Raw genomic sequence first — 9688 nt, 5'->3', positions numbered from 1 at the left:
AAAAAAGATTAATTGATTAAATGGAATTTAAAAGATCACTAAACATTTTCTTAAAGTGTTTAATGAAATGACCCTTTAAAAACAACCTATTAGCTGTCGGATGCCTTTCAAAAAATATATAGCGCATCCTAATTAGAACAGAACAAACAAACAAACAGCTGAGGCCTTTAGGGTCCCCGAGATCACAAAACTTCCTGCCTCTTTTCTGACACCAACGGCTTGAAGCCCACTTCACCCCTGGACAGTCGGAGCCTGAGGCTGCAGTCTTGAAAGGCAGCCGGCAGCAGCTCGGACTGAAGTTGTTCTGGCAGCAGAAGGAGGCCCGAAAAGCATCTGATTATTTTAAAATGTGCTTTCATTGTGCTGCTTGCAGCTGTGAGTTAATTTTCTTTAAAAAAAAAAAAAAAACACGACCATTTGCTTCTTTAAAACCCAGGGTTTTTTTCCCCTCTGCAGAGCAGCTGCAAGGAGAGCCGCGTCGACTTCAAAAGCCCCCTGCCTCTCTGAGAGCACCGCTGTGGGAGGATGCGTTCCTCACCAGCAGGGTAACAACACTGCGCTCCAGAGCGCGCTGGCTTCTAAGACTCTCCTCATTGGCTGATTTGTGAGGACAGACAGATGGATAGACCAATTGTAGAACTGCAGAATTTTAAAGTAGGCAGAGTCCTTAGACGTACTCAGTCCTCCTCTCAGCTCTTTTACAGATGAGAAAATTCAAGGACATTGAGGTTAAGTGGCTAGCCTAAGATTTCACATCTAGTTAGGGTCAGCCCCACAGTGTATATAATCTGGAACCAGAAGCAATGGGGTGCAGGGAAATAGCAGTAAGGGTGCCATCGTTAGATTCTACCATGGAGCATTGTTCTCCCTCAAAGCAGTATTTATTATAGCTGTCCACCTGATATCTTAAAGATGGTTGGCCACTGGCTCCCTTGTTCCTCTCCAGTTCCATTCCTAAATCACCTTCTTGATAGAATTCCAGACTGCTTCTCTCTACCCACTGTTTGCCGAAGGCTCATCTCCCTCAAAAAGTGCCCTCTCTCCAATGCATCGTGCTTTATGTTCTAACCAGTTTAATACGACTGTAACTCATTAGATGTGAATATGTGCCTGGTTTAAATTTACTTCTAGCTTTTGCAATTCACATTGCTCCTGGAGTTTCTTCCTTTGACCACACTGAATTAGGCAAGTGACTTTTATCCTGGCTTTGGAGCTTCTTCAGTCAGCATTCAATAACCAGTGTCTCTGTGAATCCTCCCAGGTTTCTATATGTTAGAACAAGCCACATGATGATAAACAGGGGTAATCAATCCCATGTCTGCCATTGCCCTGTTAGCTAGAGGGTAGCTCTGCCAGTCACTTGCCAATCAATTTCACAGAATGTAGGTTGTGCCTCACTCAATTCAAGTTTCCTAATTAATGGAGTGACAAAATTTTGACATTTTGTTGGCTTCTCGGGTTCTGGTGGGAATTTGGGGAAGAGAATTGAATCAGGTTCAGAAGAAGGGGGAGAGTGAGTAAAGAGAGAATACACACTGACTTAATGGGTCTTTGTTGGTCTCAGTTTTTAGCTAATAGTAATTTTTAAAAAATAAATAATCTTTCTAATTATGAAAGCAATATATGTTAAGTGCATAAAGTCTTTTTAAAATACTAGAAAACATAAAGAATAAAATGAAAACCACTTTAATTAAATTTGATCTGTTTCATTTTCATGTAATTAAAACCTCAATGCAATCTAGCCTAAATAATTTGGTAAATGTTAGCGCATTCTAAAATTAGGGCAGGCTTTAGTGCTGTTTTGATTTAGAGATGTGACAAGGCCACCAGATACAAGGTCTCATTCCACCTCTGCTCTTTTTCCTGTGTGTCAGTTCACTTTAAGGCCAGCTTTCCCCTATGGTCACAAAATTTCTTCCAACATCACCTAGGACTCCATGTTACCTCATCCAGGGTCAGGGAGAGAGAATGGGTCCTCCCACCAAACTATTTAATAAAAATCTTTCAACTCTTTCTGATTAGATCAAATGAAATCATATGCCTAGCTCTGAACCAGATATTAATGCCAAGGAAATGCTTTGCACTAAATGACTTGGCCTGGATTATGTGTCCACCTCTAACCTAATAACCATAACTAAAGAGATGGGATTGTGCTAATTGACTTCACTCAATGATGGACTACCTGCAGAACTCAAGGTGAAGGTCAACCTTACCAAACTACATGGCTACTGGACGTGATGTGGAGGTAGGGGGGATAAAGGGATGGATACTGGGGAGTCAATCACAATGTCTTCCATACACCAGCAATCCAATTGCCTAGGGAACAGCCACCAGCCCTGGTGGCCTAGTAGTTAAGATTAGGCGCTCTCACTTCTGTGGCCCGAGCTCATTTCCCAGGCCGCCCATCTTTCAGTCGTCACACTGTAGCAGCTAGTGTTGCTATGATGCTAAAAACTATGTCATCAGTATTTCAAATACCCTCAGGGTCAGCCATGGTGGACAGGTTTCAGTGGAGCTTCCAGACTAAACGGACTAGGAAGGACTTGACCATGCACTTCTGAAAAAATTGGCCATAAAAACTCTATGAATAGCAGTGGAGCATTGTCTGATATAATAGCAGAAGGTCGGAGGATGGTGCAAAATGATGAGACAGGATTCAACTCTGCTATACACAGGGTCTCTAGGAGTTGGAACAGTCTCAATGGCACCAACAACAACAAAGGGAAGAGCCACTGTTGGTATTTTTGTTATATGGTTCTAAACACACACATAGTCTTTTTGTATGTGTGTGTGTATTACAAATCAAAATTATATTGTATATACTCTTTTATAACCTCTTTATCTTTCACTGAAAAATATATCATCAGAGTTTTCTTATGTCATCAAATATTCTAAAACTTATTTAAAAGGTTGTATGGGACTTCAATAACCCCTAAGATTTGGACATTCATTAAATTGTTTCATTTTTCATTCTTACAAATTAAACTACAATAAACAAATTTGCACATATATCTTTGTTCACAACCAGGCTTGCTTCCATAGGATAGAATACTAGAAGTGGAATTGATTAGTGAAAGAATTTAAGCAAAACTTTTGGATACTTATTACAAAATCACCACCTAGAAATATTGTGTGAATGCTACACTCCGGCAACAGTATACATTAACAAATTTAAGTATCCACACTTGTTATATTTTTAAAGGCCCAAAATATAAAAAAATATTGTTTGGATTAGTAGTTAAATCTGTGGTGGAAAGTAAAAGGAGCGATCACTGATTTACTAAAAACTTGGAATTCAGGATATAGAAACTCTTGATTTTTTCAATCCATGATGCCTGGGCCTATCCTTAGAGGAAACACAAAATAAGATCATATTTGTGTGAAGAAGAGAACTAAGGTCCCCTCAGGATCTGCAATATGCTACTCTATTAGTTCTGACTCTTTGATATGTAAATTACAGGCATGCGATTTGAGCTGGCTTAGGCGAAAAGGCAAATTTATTGACTCATATGACAAAGAAGAATAAGAATGTAATTAGTAATGACTAGAACCAAAGATTTGATGGTACCAGGATCCTTCCTCCCCAGTCGTTACCTCGCCTTTATCCATGTTTTCTCTTACTGCTAATCAGGATTCTCCGAGAAGCTAGGACCCCAGCTGCCAGAAGCTTCTGAGTCTGCATTTTCTCACCTTCACTACCAGAAAGCTTCAGCTTGGACTTCAACGATTCAAAGCTATGCCCTGATTGGCCCGGTTCAGTTCATCTGCAGGTCCCTTGCTGCGAGGAGAGTGGAGCTGGGTTTCTGTAGAGCAACCAGTTCCTACTTGATTGGCAGCCCCTCGCATCACAGACATGATCTAAGTAGAAGTGAACTGTTATCAGAGGGAGAGGGAAGGCATTCTACATAGACACAAATAACCCATCTGATGAATATTATCTTTTAAAAATTCTCAAACAGGGGCCAGCCCCGTGGCCTAGCGGTTGAGTTCAGCACACTCCACTTCAGCTGCCCCGGTTCATGGGTTTGGATCCCAGGCGTGGACCTACACCACTTGTCAGCCATGCTGTGGCAGCAATGCACATACAGCACAGAGGAAGACTGGCACAGATGTTAGCTCAGGGTAAATCTTCCTCACCAAAAAAGAGAAAAATTCTTAAACAAATCCATGACATAGTTACTACCATAAATGTGTAGAGGAAGAAACTGAGACTCACAGAAATCAAATTAATTTCCTTGGATCTTCCTCTCTCTCCCTCTCTCTCTCTCTCATACACGCACATGCACAACAAAGTAATGGAGCTAGAATTTAAACCCTGGTCAGTCTAAATCTTATGCTTTTTCACTAATTATACATTAAACATTCTTTAGGAGTGTGGCTATTCTATAAATAAAGACACTATGATTAGATGGCAGGCAATACCAATCATCCCAACACACCCCCCTTCTGTGCGCACACACATACACACACACACCCCTCAACCATGTGGCCCTACACTGTCCTGGGTTGCCACTAATCCATGTGAGAGAATGTTTCATATGTGTCCGCCATCAGTTCACTCTCTGAGCCACTGCCGAGGGTTGCTGTGACTCACAGAGGAATGGGGAGAAGGAGGGCGCACGTTGGAGGAAACAGACAGCCTATCCTCGGCCCTCTCCAGGTCAAAATCTAACAGTTCCTCTAGGAAGATATGCTGAATTTCCATTTGACCACTTTCAATCATTTTCTCTTCTATACTCCAGGACCGTGGGCGAACTCTTCCCTAAAGTGCACGAAATGCCTTCTTAGCATCACGGAGGAGCCTGTAGATTCAGTCTAGTCTGTTCATCACATTTTGTGGCCTAGAGGAATAATGACCAGAGAGATTAAGCAACTTGCCCAGGGTTAAAAGCCTGGCTAATATCATAGGCAAATTCAAACTCAAGCCTCCCATCTCCCAGGCTAGTGATTTCCCATTCACATGTGGATGTTTCAGATGCTCCAAAGAAGAGTGAGCTCTTAGGGTGAAAATTACCATCAGGAAGTAGCTCCAGAGAGGACAGAAAAAGAAGATGAGTATCTATGCAATCTCAAAAGAAGGGCTTTTCTCACCATCTCCTTGGAAAGAGATGAACACTCACCCAATGTTAGCAGTGGAGAAGAGTAACTGAGGACAGCAGTAGAATGAAGACTAATGTAAAGTCCCTAAACATTTATTACATACCTATGTGGTGCCCAAACGCCTTTTATATGCAAGGTGCTGGGGATAGAGCAATAAACAACACAGACGTGGTCGTCAGCCTCATAAAGAAAGTGATCTAGCGGGGAAGATAGACATTAAACAAAAAGTCAGCTGTGATGGCTGCTTTGAAAAGTCGAGGGCAGGATACCATGGGAATGTGGAGCCCATCAATGGCAGTAGGACTGGCCGCTCAGAAGAGGGGAGTTTAACGTGAGACTTGAAGGATGAATAGGATATGTTCAGGAGTGTGTGGAGTGGGATAGTGGGCCAAGAAAAGGGAAGAGCCCGCATAAAGGTCCAGAGGTGAAAGAAAGTGGTGATGTGGGATCTGAACCCAGGTCCCTGCAATTAGAACATAGAGAGGGGAGAGGGTGGAACAATTGTCTGGAGAGGCAGGTATGGAGCACAGTATGTAGAGCTCTGTGAGCTGTGTTTAAGAATTTGGTCTTTATCCCAAGGACAATGAGAAGGGGTTAAGCAGGGAGAAGTGGAGTAATCTCTGCATTTTTGATCATTCTAACAGGAGCAGTGAGAGATTAGAGGGGACTGAAACCAAACATAGTGAAAAACCTCTTCAGAGGCGCTTGCCCTGGTCTGATTACACCATAGTGGTGGCTTCAATGTGAGTGTTGACAGCGAGGAAGGGGAGGGGACTCAAGATTTGTTTCCATTGTTCCCTAAACCATGTATAAGAGGAAAAGCAAAAGCAAACCTAAAGTCTGTACATGGGAGGGGGTCTCTGAGAATTAGGGTAGAAAAGAATCCAAATTGCCTCCTGTTTGCTGGCAAAGGAATAGAAAAACGAGTACATAGAAAAAAAAATTAGGTGTAGTAATTCTGATTCACAGACACTGTTTCCCAGCCAGATGCTGCCGTGGAAATTTCAGAAACACCCACTAAAATCATAAATGAAAATCACATATTCGTAACATTTAATGAGAATACAGGCTGAATTTACAGCTGCTGAATGTGCAATATGGATGAAGATGTTGATTTACCCATGGAAGATGGAAATATATATGATAGAGGAAAACAATACCCAGAAATGTGATAAACATTTGCATGAAAATGAGTCATTGGAAAAACTCAAAACTTCAATACTTTATGCACCAAATTATCTTCAGAGCAGTCAAAAAGAAATAATAATAAATAATAATAGTGCATTTTCCTGCCATTAATTTTTTTACAAAACTTCTGTTGACTTCAGTGGAAGTTCTGCATCAAGAATGTGGCCCGGGAAATTTATAGTCTGTAACTCAGAGACCAAAGACCTTGAACATCAAGAAAATCTCTTACCCTTATTTATATACACTGTTCTTTATCACAAAGGAAGAGCTGGTCCCCATTCCAAGTAACCAATCATTATGCAAGGAATATTCTGACTCACCCAGCATCCTTAATCAGTAAATGCTGTGCCAATGGAAAGAGAGTGGGAAGAAGTCACAGCATCCATTAATAAAAAATGACTGGGGCTTTCTATCAACAGAAGCATCATTAGGAAACGTATGGTAGGAAAATAGTAGGCTGTAGATTTGTGGTGGCAGGGATGGCAATGGAATACTAACATTTATACCCTCTTAACTACTTTGTTTTAAAATGATGCCAGATTTCAGGTACCTACACACGGGCTTAATACAGTATTTGCATTTTCAATTTCTTGTTAAATTCCTAACCACAGTCTTAAAACATAGGACAGCCTTACCCGTCCCTTTGGCCCTCCCTCCAAACACAAATACTTCTTTTTTTCCCCAATTTTATTGAGATATAATTGACATATAACATTGTAGAAGTTTAAGGTATACGACTTAATGATTTGATATGTATATGTATTGCAAAATGACTTCCACAATAAGCTTAGTTTAAAAATATGGAAGGCTTCACAAACTTGTGTGTCATCCTTGCGCAGGGCCCATGATAATCTGTATCATTCAAATTTTTTAGTATATGGGCTTCAGGGTGAGCGCCACAGATATTTCTAACGGGTAATTGACTGTCATTGTCTGAGCATATCTCCCATGCACGTATTGGTTAATTCTCAGCAAGAGATAAATCAGATGTGAAGAGGAAGGACTTCAGAATAATCTAATACTTTCTAGAAAAGTCTCCTCTCTTTGCTGCACTTCCACTCCCAATCACGACCCCTTGAGTAAATAAAGAAAATATGATTCACATTTCCAATAAACTGTGCAATCTGTATTTCAACTGAGGATGCTGCTTGTCACACAGTAGACTTGTAATTCCAAGTAACGGTATTGCATTTTGAAAGAAAACAAGACAGTCTTGTTGCATTAACAGAAAGCTTTCTTGGGTGTGTCTCCTGGTGGGTTAAAAGGATTTGAGTCACTGAGGGTGAATGGGAGAATCTTAAGTTCATATAAAACACCTACAAATCTTAATAGGGGGATGAGCTAAAACGATAAAAGTCCCCACTACTGTATAACTTTTCAAGTATCACTAATGCATGTCACCAATGGATTAACTAATAGTATTCTGCTTTAATGGAATTTCTGCCCTATCATTAACCCAAGCATGGTCCATAAAGTCATTCAAATATCCATAAATGAGCTTACCACAGTATATGTGATTCCAGTTCTATCAGCTCAATAAGAACAGCAGCATCGAATTCCTCATCTAGGTTCAGCGTGTGGATCCAAAGACTAGGGATTGGATAATAATATCAATGATTATTCAAAACGGATTCAAATTTCCACTGTCTCAGTTTTCCATGCTTTGTTTTCCAAAGATCGTGGCTCTGATCCTATCCTATATTCTACCTTCAGATGGAACCTGGATAGATCGTGATTTCAAATCACTACCCAGTCTGCATTAGAAATTATACCAGTTGTGATAAGAAGTAGTTAGAATGTACCACCCACCAAAAAAAAAAAAAGGTCCTATTTAATCCAATCTTCTATTGGAATTCCAGGATTTATGTCACTATTATAGAAAAACTCATTTTGGTTATAGCACCAACATGACCAAATAAATGACTTCAAGATGCTAGAAGAAAGTATTTGGCCAAGATAAATAGGTATTCAAACAGGCCTCCTCAGCTTACTCATTTTGCTATATGGAAAATGAACTAACCGAGTTTAATGTACACTAAATGAGATTTGGAAGCACGTTCTAATTCACTTCATTCTGTACCAGGAATGAGCAGTTTTTGATTTCCCTGCTTCCACCTTTAACCCCTAGAGAGTATTCTCAACAAAATGGCCAAAGCGATCCTTTTAAAATATACATCAGATCATGTCATTTCTCTGCTCAAAATCCTCTGAGTCTCCCATTCTGTGAATAGTGCAAGCCAGAGCCCTGCCAGTGGTCTATGGCCCCTCCACCATCTGCTCTTGATCCGTTTCTTACGCTCCCCCTTGCTCACTGTACTCCAGTTCTGCTGGCCACACTGTTTGTCAAACATGCCAACATATTGACACCTTGGGACCTTCGCACTATTTGTCCTTCCGAGCAGAACACTCTTCTCTCCAATATCCACATGACTCATTCCCTCGCCTCCTTCAAATCTTTGCTCAACAGTCACCTTCTCAACAAGCAGCCCTATCCAAAGTATTTTAAATTATATTTCACCTCCTCTCCCCACACTCCCACTTACCCCGTATCCTATTCTATTTTTCCTCCATAGCACTCATCACCTTCTAACATCCTACATAGTTTACATATTTATTATGTTTATTGTCTCTTCCCTCACTAGAATTCAAATTCCACAAGAACAGAAGTTTTAGTCCATTTGTTCACTACTGTATACCCAGAACTTGAAACAATACACAGCAGATAGTAGGTGCTTAATAATACCGGCTGAATGAAAGAATGAATTCCAAAGTTGCTGAACATATCAAAGATGTAGAACACTAAAAACTGGCAGATCTTTTACTTAAACCCCTGATTTAAATTCTGTAAGCCTCAGTCTCTCATCTGTAAAATGCAATAGTTATAGTATCTCAAACTTAGGGTTGTTGTAAAGATTAAGGGAGAAAATTAATGGAAAGCATTTAAGTAATGCCTTGCATATTGTTTAATTATTTTGATTGGTCCAAGAATAATAAAAGCAAGAATAACGGAAACAATACCTAACATTTGCATAGAATTTTTCACTTTATGAAAGACACAGTTGTTTTCATCAGATCCTCCCAGGATCTTCCCAGATTCACACCAGGAAAACATGAATAACTGGATCCTCAGCGTCTGCGCCTTGGCAATGTCAGGGAGGTATCCAACCACAAGGCCATGAAAGATGGAGGTAGGATTCAAACTGAGGTCCTCTGGGTCCAAGCCCTCTGCTCCCTCCTTAATGATAGAGAAAGGAAATATTACTTCCAACTCAAGGCCTTAACAGAATGAAAGATCTTTGGCATGATGTTTTTTGTTTGGTCAGTTGTTTACTGAGTCTGGATGTCTGCACAGATGTGCCTTAGATGGGGTGGTAGTCATCACCAACCAGTACTCCCTGCA

The 9688-nt window shown here is 40.5% G+C and overlaps 1 non-coding gene across 1 annotated transcript; it reads right to left on the bottom strand.

Annotated features, from left to right (window-relative positions):
• Nucleotides 1–7082: 7082 nt before the first annotated feature.
• Nucleotides 7083–7185, bottom strand: LOC139079198 (U6 spliceosomal RNA). Its single transcript, XR_011532570.1, has one exon. It is a non-coding gene; the product is annotated as a U6 spliceosomal RNA (small nuclear RNA).
• Between the last annotated feature and the right edge of the window lie 2503 nt (nucleotides 7186–9688).

This window comes from Equus przewalskii, chromosome 24 (assembly GCF_037783145.1).
Source record: "Equus przewalskii isolate Varuska chromosome 24, EquPr2, whole genome shotgun sequence".
NCBI classification, from domain to species: Eukaryota; Metazoa; Chordata; class Mammalia; order Perissodactyla; family Equidae; genus Equus; species Equus przewalskii.
This window is presented reverse-complemented; position numbering and strand designations above follow the sequence as displayed.